General features: G+C 39.5%; 1 pseudogene; it reads left to right on the forward strand.

Annotated features, from left to right (window-relative positions):
• The first annotated feature begins 6,594 nt into the window (after window positions 1-6,594).
• Window positions 6,595-9,028, forward strand: LOC101960013 (aspartate aminotransferase, mitochondrial pseudogene; annotated as a pseudogene).
• Window positions 9,029-9,357: the final 329 nt, after the last annotated feature.

Below are 9,357 nucleotides of genomic sequence, written 5' to 3' on the forward strand. Positions count from 1 at the left end.
GCACCTTGACTGACATTCCCATTTGAGACTACATGGCTGGGCATGGGTTGGGCAGTGGTTGTGGTAAGGACAATTCTCTTATGTTCTTATTGCCTCAGAAATAATTCTCCAGAGGAATGCTTTAGCCACAAAAAAAGGAAAAATATGCCAGGAAAAATAGATGACTTGTAGAATGCCTCTGTGGTTAGTCCATGGCTGTTGAGACTTCCAACCAATCCATGCTGTAAGACATAGTCATTAAAGCCATTCAGCCTCCCCAGGTCCTGGAGCACACTCTCCTCAAATTCTTTTCCCCACAAGTCCCCCAAACAGTTATGCCCTAAGAAAGAAAAATGGTCAAGGGATTGCCTCAGAAACTCCCCAAACAATTAATCAAAACAGGGTTGAGCTGGTGCTGTTCCCACATGGAGTTTTCTCCTCCTCTTTCCTGCTTTTCCTTTCTCCTGGATTTCAAGCTACTATCACATCCAACTGAAGCAGCTCTTTGTTGCCAATGCTGCCCATATGGGCACCTTTCACGCCAGCTGTCCACTAATTAAGACAATTGGTAAGTTGGTTCTGAAAGATGTCAACAATCTTCACTTACAGTCTACCTGGTCTCCCTTAGTTCCCTACCCTAACTTTTTGGTCATCACTGCCTCCCTGGTGAAGCCAGTCCCTCTATCATAATCTGTTTTGTTCCATCCCACTATTAGAGATGGCAATCACACACAGAATACATGCTCTTAAATATGCTATAATTTGCAGAATCATTCATTTCCCCTATCTTATCATTAGCACAAAATTAGCGTGTCAGTCAATAGATGACACATAATGAAAACTGTTCCCTTTAGAGATGAGAGAGTATCAGAGGCTTGTGCTCTTTTAAGCAAAGTTCATTTTAGGAAAGTCTGGTAGCAGTGCGGCTCTTTAGTTTTCTTCTATCTTTCATGAGAAAATCTTAGTGTTCTAGGAAATATACCGTTTTCAGGAGCTGGCTGGAATATTTAATAAGCAGAAAACTGACAACTATTGGATATTAATAAGACATGTAAATGCTACCATATCAAAAGCACAGAGTGACTTATTTTTTAAGCACTCATCCTACCCATGCCTTCCAAAGGACTAAATCTGCTCAAAGAGGATTCTTGACCCTGAAACCAAGCAACCGGAGGAATCCTGAGGTTTATAGTAGGTATACTCACACATTCTTAAATCCTATAGGTCACATTATGAATCAATAAAGGTCAATCTGGAAATTGGTTCCAAACATTACTTCATGAGTTATAACCAACTTTAAAAAACAATCAGTTCCGGGAATCAAGAACTCAAAGCAGAGACTGCAGCGGCTCAGGGAAGAAAGAATGAGCAATAGCTATATATAACATAAGTTGAAGGAACTCTGAAAGCGAAAAAGAAATGAAAACAAAATTGGAAGATGCACAGTGAGAATAGCTACTGCTAATGATCCAGAGTGTAGAGAATAGAGAGCAGCAAAATAGGTAAAAGGATTCTAAAAGAGAGAAAATAGACAAAGGATATTAACCCTAAGTATAATTGAAATAGTTGAAAATTATAGTTTTTTGAATTTAAAGTTGAAATAGTTATTTAATATTCTAAGAAAAATTTTATAAAGTAAAAGAAGGCCAGAATCAATATACTGAAAGAGCACACCACATATCAAGAAAAGTTGACCTATAGTACCAAATATGTTGTTGAAACTAAGATCATCTGCTCACTGTTCAAAAGCCAGAACTTGGGGAAATGGAAGTTGGTGGGAAGAAAACAGTTTTATTCAAGAGCCAGCACCCTGGAAGATTGGGGGAACTATTGTCTCAGAGCCCCCTCTTTGGGAACTCAGGAACAGGAAAGGACTTTTACAGGGAAGGAGAGGAGATGCAGGAGGTAATGCAGGGAGACTACATACTGAGTGTGGTCTTCATCATCCACGGCATGTATCTCTCCTCTCTCTAAAATCATAATTGACCTCAACTTCCTGGGGCCAATCCCTATAATTCTTTTTTTAAAAATTGACTTTCCTTTTTAATATATTTTTTGTTTTAGTTTTATTTATATGTGGTGCTGAGGATCAAACCCAGTGCCTCACACATGCTAGGCAAGGGCTCCACCACTGAGCCACAGTCCCAGCTCTAATTCCTATAATTCTTTAGACAAAGAAATTACTTTTCTGAAAGTTAAACATCACAGCAAGTTTTATGCTCTGTGTTAGCTGATGCACAAGACTAAAGAACAAGTGGGGCATTACATATTCTGATGTTATCTGAGGGTGATGATATGTTCTGGGTTTAAAATATTTATTTTAGCAATTAATATATTAATCAATTAGGGGTGGCTTTTCTTTAAAATATAGAATGCCAGACAAAGGGAGAGAAAGTAACTCTACAAAGGACAATTTGCAAAGGAGCAGACACTGTTTCAAATACTAACACAAAATTCTGTAAAGTCCCTGGATGGACTTCAAAAAATTTTTTAAAAAGGGGGGTCCTTTGAGTATTTAGCCAAAAAAGATCAAGTCATTTATAAGCAAAAAAAAACTCAGAGTGACCTTGACTTCTTCACAGTAACATTTAACACCAAAAGACACCAAGGGGAAAAATGTGAAGAATTTTATATCAGAGCAAACAGTGATTTCAATATAAAGGAAATAATAAAAGTTTTAACATCCAGGAGCTCAAGGAGTATTGTACCCATGAACCTGACATGAGCAATTATACTACAGAAATTTTAACAAGAGGCAACAGAGAGTTATAGCAAAGGGGCTGGAAACAATCATTGACTACTTAATATTACAGAGATTAAAGCAAACTCATAGGTTAAAATGACAGAAAGAAAAGTTGTATATTGTCTGGCAATGTAAAAAAGAGATAAAAAATTGGGACAGAAAGGACAAAGAAAGTGGATGAAAATAAATGTATAAATTTACTCATCTTTAATAAATAAGGTCAAAGTTTGCTATTTGATGCTGGCAAATCAAATAACAAAGGGTTTTTGTTTTTATTGTTTTTTAAGCATTCAAAAGTAAATACTAAGAAAGTCAACTAAATTTGGGAATAGTATATTGTGGGGAGCCATTCTCACACGTGACTGGGCAACTCCCGGTTTGGGTCTGAGGCGCTCTGGCTAAACTGTGTCGGAGCTTTCCCGGCCCTCTCCTGGTGCCAGAGCTTGTCCGTGTGGGGGTGTGACTGACCACTGACCCCGGGGGCCAATCACTGACCCTGACCTTGGAGTGTGGCCCCCCTCAACCTTCATTGGATGGAATTCTCCCCTGAATTTCTTGTTCCCCAATAAAAGGCTACTCCCTGGCGTGCTCCCTCTCTCTCTCCTGCTAGCCCTGAGTAATCCTTGCTGCCCTACTGGGTGGTTCGAGGTGGAAACTAGAGGGGGAGCCGTCTCGGACCTGGTCATAGAAAAAGGTAACTGAGTCTGTGTGTTTATTTCGATCTCACTAGTTAACTTTTATGCCAAGAACCTCATTAATGAAACCAGTGCGCTGGTCGCATGGTGGAGTATATAGTATACATCAATAACAATCAACTAAATTTGGATATATAATCATAGAAAATTAATAGGTATTGTCTAAAGAAGTGAAAGATTATAAAGTTATGTTTACACAAGTAACCTCTGGGGGAAACTCCTCAAACCTTACTACATTTATCAAAAACAAAACAATATCAACAACAATAACAACAAAAAACCCACATGAACAAAACAGAAAATAAATATACAGTGACATCTTTAAAAAGATAAAAAGAGAAAGCACAAAATAAATAGGACAGAACCAATACTAAACATATCTATCTCAGCAAAAAATTTGCACAAAAAGGATACATATTTAAAGTAAACAATTTTAAGATTGAATCTCAAAGCAACATACAGCTCTATGCTGTATTGAGGAAACAACTAGAACAAAATTATGCATGAAGCTTGAAAATAAAAGCACAGGAACAGTAGAAAGATTAAAAAATACATATATCATATTAGGTAATTGCATAGAATGCTTATAACATTGTCTTGTATATAGCAAGTGCTATTAAAATGTTGACCCAAACCAAACTGTCCACAAAAGAAGCAGGAGTTGAGCTCTTACTATCAGACAAGTTTGAATTAATGTCAAAAAGTAATATACAAGACAAAGACACACTTCATGATGGTAAGGGACATAACTCACAATATAAATAGGCTAATAGTTCATAGTTATGAATAGTTACGCACAAAAATAGAGCATTGACATTCAACTTTTTTAAGGAAGAATTATAGGAGATACCAGAAAAACAGACTCAAGTGTATTCATTACTTTCAATCACTTCTCATATTGTCAGGTCAATTGACTGCAGAGAATCTAGATAATATAATTTTAAAAATAGATGTAACATATCCAAATATATATCAAATATTGATTACTGAAAAAAAGTAAGATTGATTTTTAAAGTACTTATGGGACATTTATTAAGGTACAATATGATTGTATATACAATTGCGTTACTGCAATGCAAAAAAAAAAAAAAAATTAAGGAGGCTGAGGCAGAAGGATCACAAGTTCAAGGCCAGCCTCAGCAACTTAGCAAGACCCTAAGCAACTTACTGAAATCCTGTCTAAAAAAATTTTTAAAAAAAGGGCTGGAGATATGTCTCTGTGAGGAAGCACTCCTGGTTTCAATCCCTGGTACCCCCCAAAATAAATAAATAAATAAATAAATAAATAAATTATGATGTCACTACAAAAAAAAAAGAAAGAAAAAAGTGGCATCTAAAAATTTTAAAACAGTTTCTTAAACAATTCTGGAATGAAAGAAATACAATATAGCAAATAAAAATAGAAAACATATATTTCAATATATGGGATGTAGCTCAAGTGATGTTTAGATATTAATATCTAATTAAGAAGGAAATGTAAATTAAAGAAGAAAAATAAATGTAGGGAAAGCAGAAGAAATAAATTAATGATAAAATCAGAAGTTAATGAAATAGAAAATTAGTTTTCTGCAAAAGTGTAATTTACCATAATCACTCCAGAAGATTAAAAAAAATTGAAACAGATCAATTACTATAGAAGAAAAAAGGAAACTTACAAAGTTACCCTTAAAATGCAGCATTCCCAGGTAGTTTCACAGAGAAAAACTAAAAAATCTTTAAAGCAAAGATAATTTCAAAATTTTAACTGTTCCAGGGCACAGGAGAGAGGCAATTTTCACCAGGGTTTTGTTAATGAGCCAAGGACACCATTAAGATGATCTCAACAAAGACTGCACACAAAATGAAAACTTAAGCCTAATCTCAGTTATGAATGCAATGTAAAGATTTGAAGTGAAGTATGAATAAACAAACTCCAACAACACATTAAAAGAATAAATGCGTCATGATCAAGTAAAGTTTATCCTTGGGTTGTAAGTATGGTGTGTCATCCTTGGATAAAAGGAGGATGGTAAAAACAAAACAAAAACATAACATATGCTTGAGGTGCCCCTCTCTGTAACCAAGAACCAAACCAAGTTAAAGGAACAGTGTGAGAGCAAGTCTGGGCTGGAATGTTCAGATAAATATCATCTTGAGAAACACTGGATTTCTCTCCTGTATTCTGGGAATTAAGGAAAATTAGAGTTACCTGAAGAAAGCTGATTTCTTGCATGCATGCCAAGTTCTGGGATGTTGGTTATAAATGGGACAAAGCAAGCTAAGTTAGTGATGTCACTGCTTCTGTACCCTAACTTATAAAACCTCTCTCCCTGCTGTAACTGATTCAAAATTCAAGGTGCTGTGGAGGGGACAAATGCCATTCATCCAGCTGGCTGGCCACCACCAAACAAGTTGTCATGAGAGATGGGGGACAGGATTTTCTCCAAGTAATGGAGGCACTACTTGGAGAAACACTGTGAGAGACACAGGTGCAAACTGTAGAGACAGTCACCACTGGATCTTCCCCATTAGAATTTTTCAATTAACCTTATGTCTCACAGGTTCTGAGTGCTTTCTTTGGTCTCTCAGCAACCTATCCCACCGCCCTAGCACAACTGGGCTCTGGATAGTATGTCTGGTCAAATATTAGAAAAACTATTTCTATGGAAATCTATTGCTTTATATATCATAAATAGAAAAATTATATATTAAAAAAGGCTCTTAAAGGCATGTGAAAAATTTCATATCCATTCTTGTCAAACTCTTAACAGGTATACATTGATACATCCTTAACCTGATGAAATATACTTATCTCAAGCATGAAGACATAATCCGTTTAATATGAAACACTTGGAAAACTCCTATTAAATTCAGAACAAATCAGGCACCATGTTGCATGTATATAATCCCAGTGACTCAGGATGAGACAGGGGAACTGCAAAGTCAAGACCAGCCTTGGCAGCTTAGCATGACCCTACCTGAAAATAAAAACTCAGTAGGTTGGAGATATATCTTACTGATAGAGTGCCACTGAGTTTAATCCCCCAACACCGCAAAAGAAAAAGAAAAAAAACAATAATAATTCAGGACAAGTTAAGTGTTGTCTTAAGAAAAGGAAAATGGAATCCAATGAGGAAAAGATAATGTATGTTTAAACACTGGAAAGAAGGAGGTAAAACTATATTATTAACTGAGATAAAAATGTCTAATAGAGCTCTCTGTGCCTGCGGCCACTTGCCCTCCGCTCTGTCTTGCGCTACCTACTGCCCTCTTGCCATCCACCATGGCCCTGCTGCACTCCGGCCGCATCCTCTCCGGGGCCGCTGGCGCCTTCCACCCGGGCCTTGCCGCCGCAGCCTTTGCCAGAGCCAGCTCTTGGTGGGCCCATGTAGAAATGGGACCCCCAGATCCCATCCTGGGAGTCACTGAAGCCTACAAGAGAGACACGAACAGCAAAAAAATGAACCCGGGAGTTGGTGCCTACCGAGATGATAATGGAAAGCCTTATGTGCTCCCTAGCGTCCGGAAGGCAGAGGCCCAGATTGCTGCAAAAAATTTGGACAAGGAATACCTGCCCATTGGTGGACTAGCTGAATTTTGTAAGGCATCCGCAGAACTAGTGAGAACAGTGAGGTGTTGAAAAGTGGCCGGTTTGTCACCGTGCAGACCATTTCTGGAACTGGCGCCTTAAGGGTCGGAGCCAATTTTATGGAAAGATTTTTTAAGTTCAGCCGAGTTGTCTTTCTACCCAAACCGACCTGGGGAAATCATACACCCATTTTCAGGGATGCTGGCATGAAGCTACAGGGTTATCGGTACTATGACCCCAAAACTTGTGGTTTTGACTTCACAGGCGCCATAGAAGACATTTCGAAAATGCCAGAGCAGAGTGTTCTTCTCCTGCATGCCTGTGCCCACAATCCCACAGGAGTGGACCCTCGTCCTGAGCAGTGGAAGGAAATAGCGTCTGTGGTAAAGAAAAAGAATCTCTTTGCATTCTTTGACATGGCCTACCAAGGCTTTGCCAGTGGTGATGGTAACAAGGATGCCTGGGCTGTGCACCACTTCATCCAACAGGGCATTAATGTTTGTCTCTGCCAATCATATGCCAAGAACATGGGCTTATATGGCGAGCGGGTGGGAGCCTTCACCGTAGTTTGCAAAGACGCTGATGAAGCCAAAAGGGTGGAGTCACAGCTGAAGATTGTGATTCGCCCCTTGTATTCCAACCCTCCTCTCAACGGGGCCCGGATCGCCTCTACCATCCTGACTTCCCCGGATTTGCGAAAGCAGTGGTTGCAGGAAGTGAAAGGCATGGCCGACCGCATCATTAGCATGCGGTCCCAGCTGGTCTCTAACCTCAAGAAGCAGGGCTCCTCCCACAACTGGCAGCACATCACCGACCAGATCGGCATGTTTTGTTTCACAGGCCTAAAGCCTGAACAGGTAGAGCGGCTGACCAAGGAGTTCTCCATCTACATGACAAAGGATGGCCGCATCTCTGTGGCAGGGGTCACCTCCAACAACGTCGCCTATCTTGCACATGCCATCCACCAGGTCACCAAGTAATTTCCTGGTGCGAGAACAGAGACAACATTTCTGTCGTCAGCCCCTGCCGTTGTGTGATTCACATGCAGGATGAGGGAGGGTGGATGGTGGAGAGGGTCATTTCTTTCAACCACAGTGCATAACACTTAGTGATTGGATGTGTTTCTCAGAAAAGAACATGTAGTGAGATAGGGCAGAGGCATCCATGGCTGGTGTCTGGAACTCTGTGGCTTTAAACCAAACTCCTCCATCATCCTTTTATCTCTTTTTTGAAAGAGTTTACATGTATAAGAAAGTCACAGCACCAAAAACCTGTCATGATGTTGCAATATTTCAGAAGCTTTAATGAAGCACCGTGTGGTGGAAGGGGTTCCTCTGCGGATCCAGCTTGAGACATAGCTCATGCTATAAGCTGAGTTGTGTCATTAACAGTCCACCTCACATTTGTCCCCCCATGGTGGAGCATCCTATCAACAGACCATATTGCACAAATTGTGCTTTACAAAAACCAATGGGTCTGTTGCCACTGCAGCAAGGAAAATAATAGATGCTGTTTCCTGTCTTATTTAAGAAAATAAGGAAAATGTCTGTCTCTTCTTACCATTGCTGTTCTTTTCTTTCTTTAACACAAAGACCTATAACTAGCCTAGATTTCCATCCCATTCTATTGCTTGATTAACCATGAACCCCATCATATCAGGATCTATTTAAGATTGGAGAACATAATTTTCTGCTCATGCCATACCCTCTTGTTTCTTGGCAAAGAATAGTCGAGGGTAGGTGACCGCACTTTATGCCAGCATCCTTATCATTGACTGTGTAATTGTCTCCTCCTGGGGTGCTGCCTCTGCCCGCTGGACCTCTACTTTCATTCCTTGTGGTTGTGCAGCCACTAACCTCACATCATGAGTCAGGCAACACAGGTTAGGATAAGAAAAGAGATAGTCTGGGGTTTGTGTGCTGCCAGCCAGGCTTAGGCTTCACCCTTGGAACGATAACCACCATCTGCTCTAATCATGTAGACTTACTGCAGCTTGGTTTCCCTGTTACAATAAAATTACTGTAGATCCAAAAAAAAAAAAAATGTCTAATAGACCTCAAGTCAACCTAAAAAGCCAAATAAAGAAATAAATTTAATAAACCTTGTTTGCTTAATTAATATCAAGCCTGGAACAAATGGAGGTAAAACCATTGTTTGTTTAACCAGAGAGACAAGTTTTCTTATTTGTTAAGTGGCCTATGATGGTAACTCACATGCTTATGATAATCGACCGAACAGAGGGCTCCAAGGTCTTTCTACCCAGACCATTGTTGGAAGAGGACCTGTGCTAGCAGCTGGTTCTTCTGAGGAAGAAGTCCTTTTGGACACTCTCTGCTCCCACATCACAGGACCCACAGATAGGAAGCGGTCTG

The sequence above is a fragment of the Ictidomys tridecemlineatus genome, chromosome 14, assembly GCF_052094955.1.
Source record: "Ictidomys tridecemlineatus isolate mIctTri1 chromosome 14, mIctTri1.hap1, whole genome shotgun sequence".
NCBI classification, from domain to species: Eukaryota; Metazoa; Chordata; class Mammalia; order Rodentia; family Sciuridae; genus Ictidomys; species Ictidomys tridecemlineatus.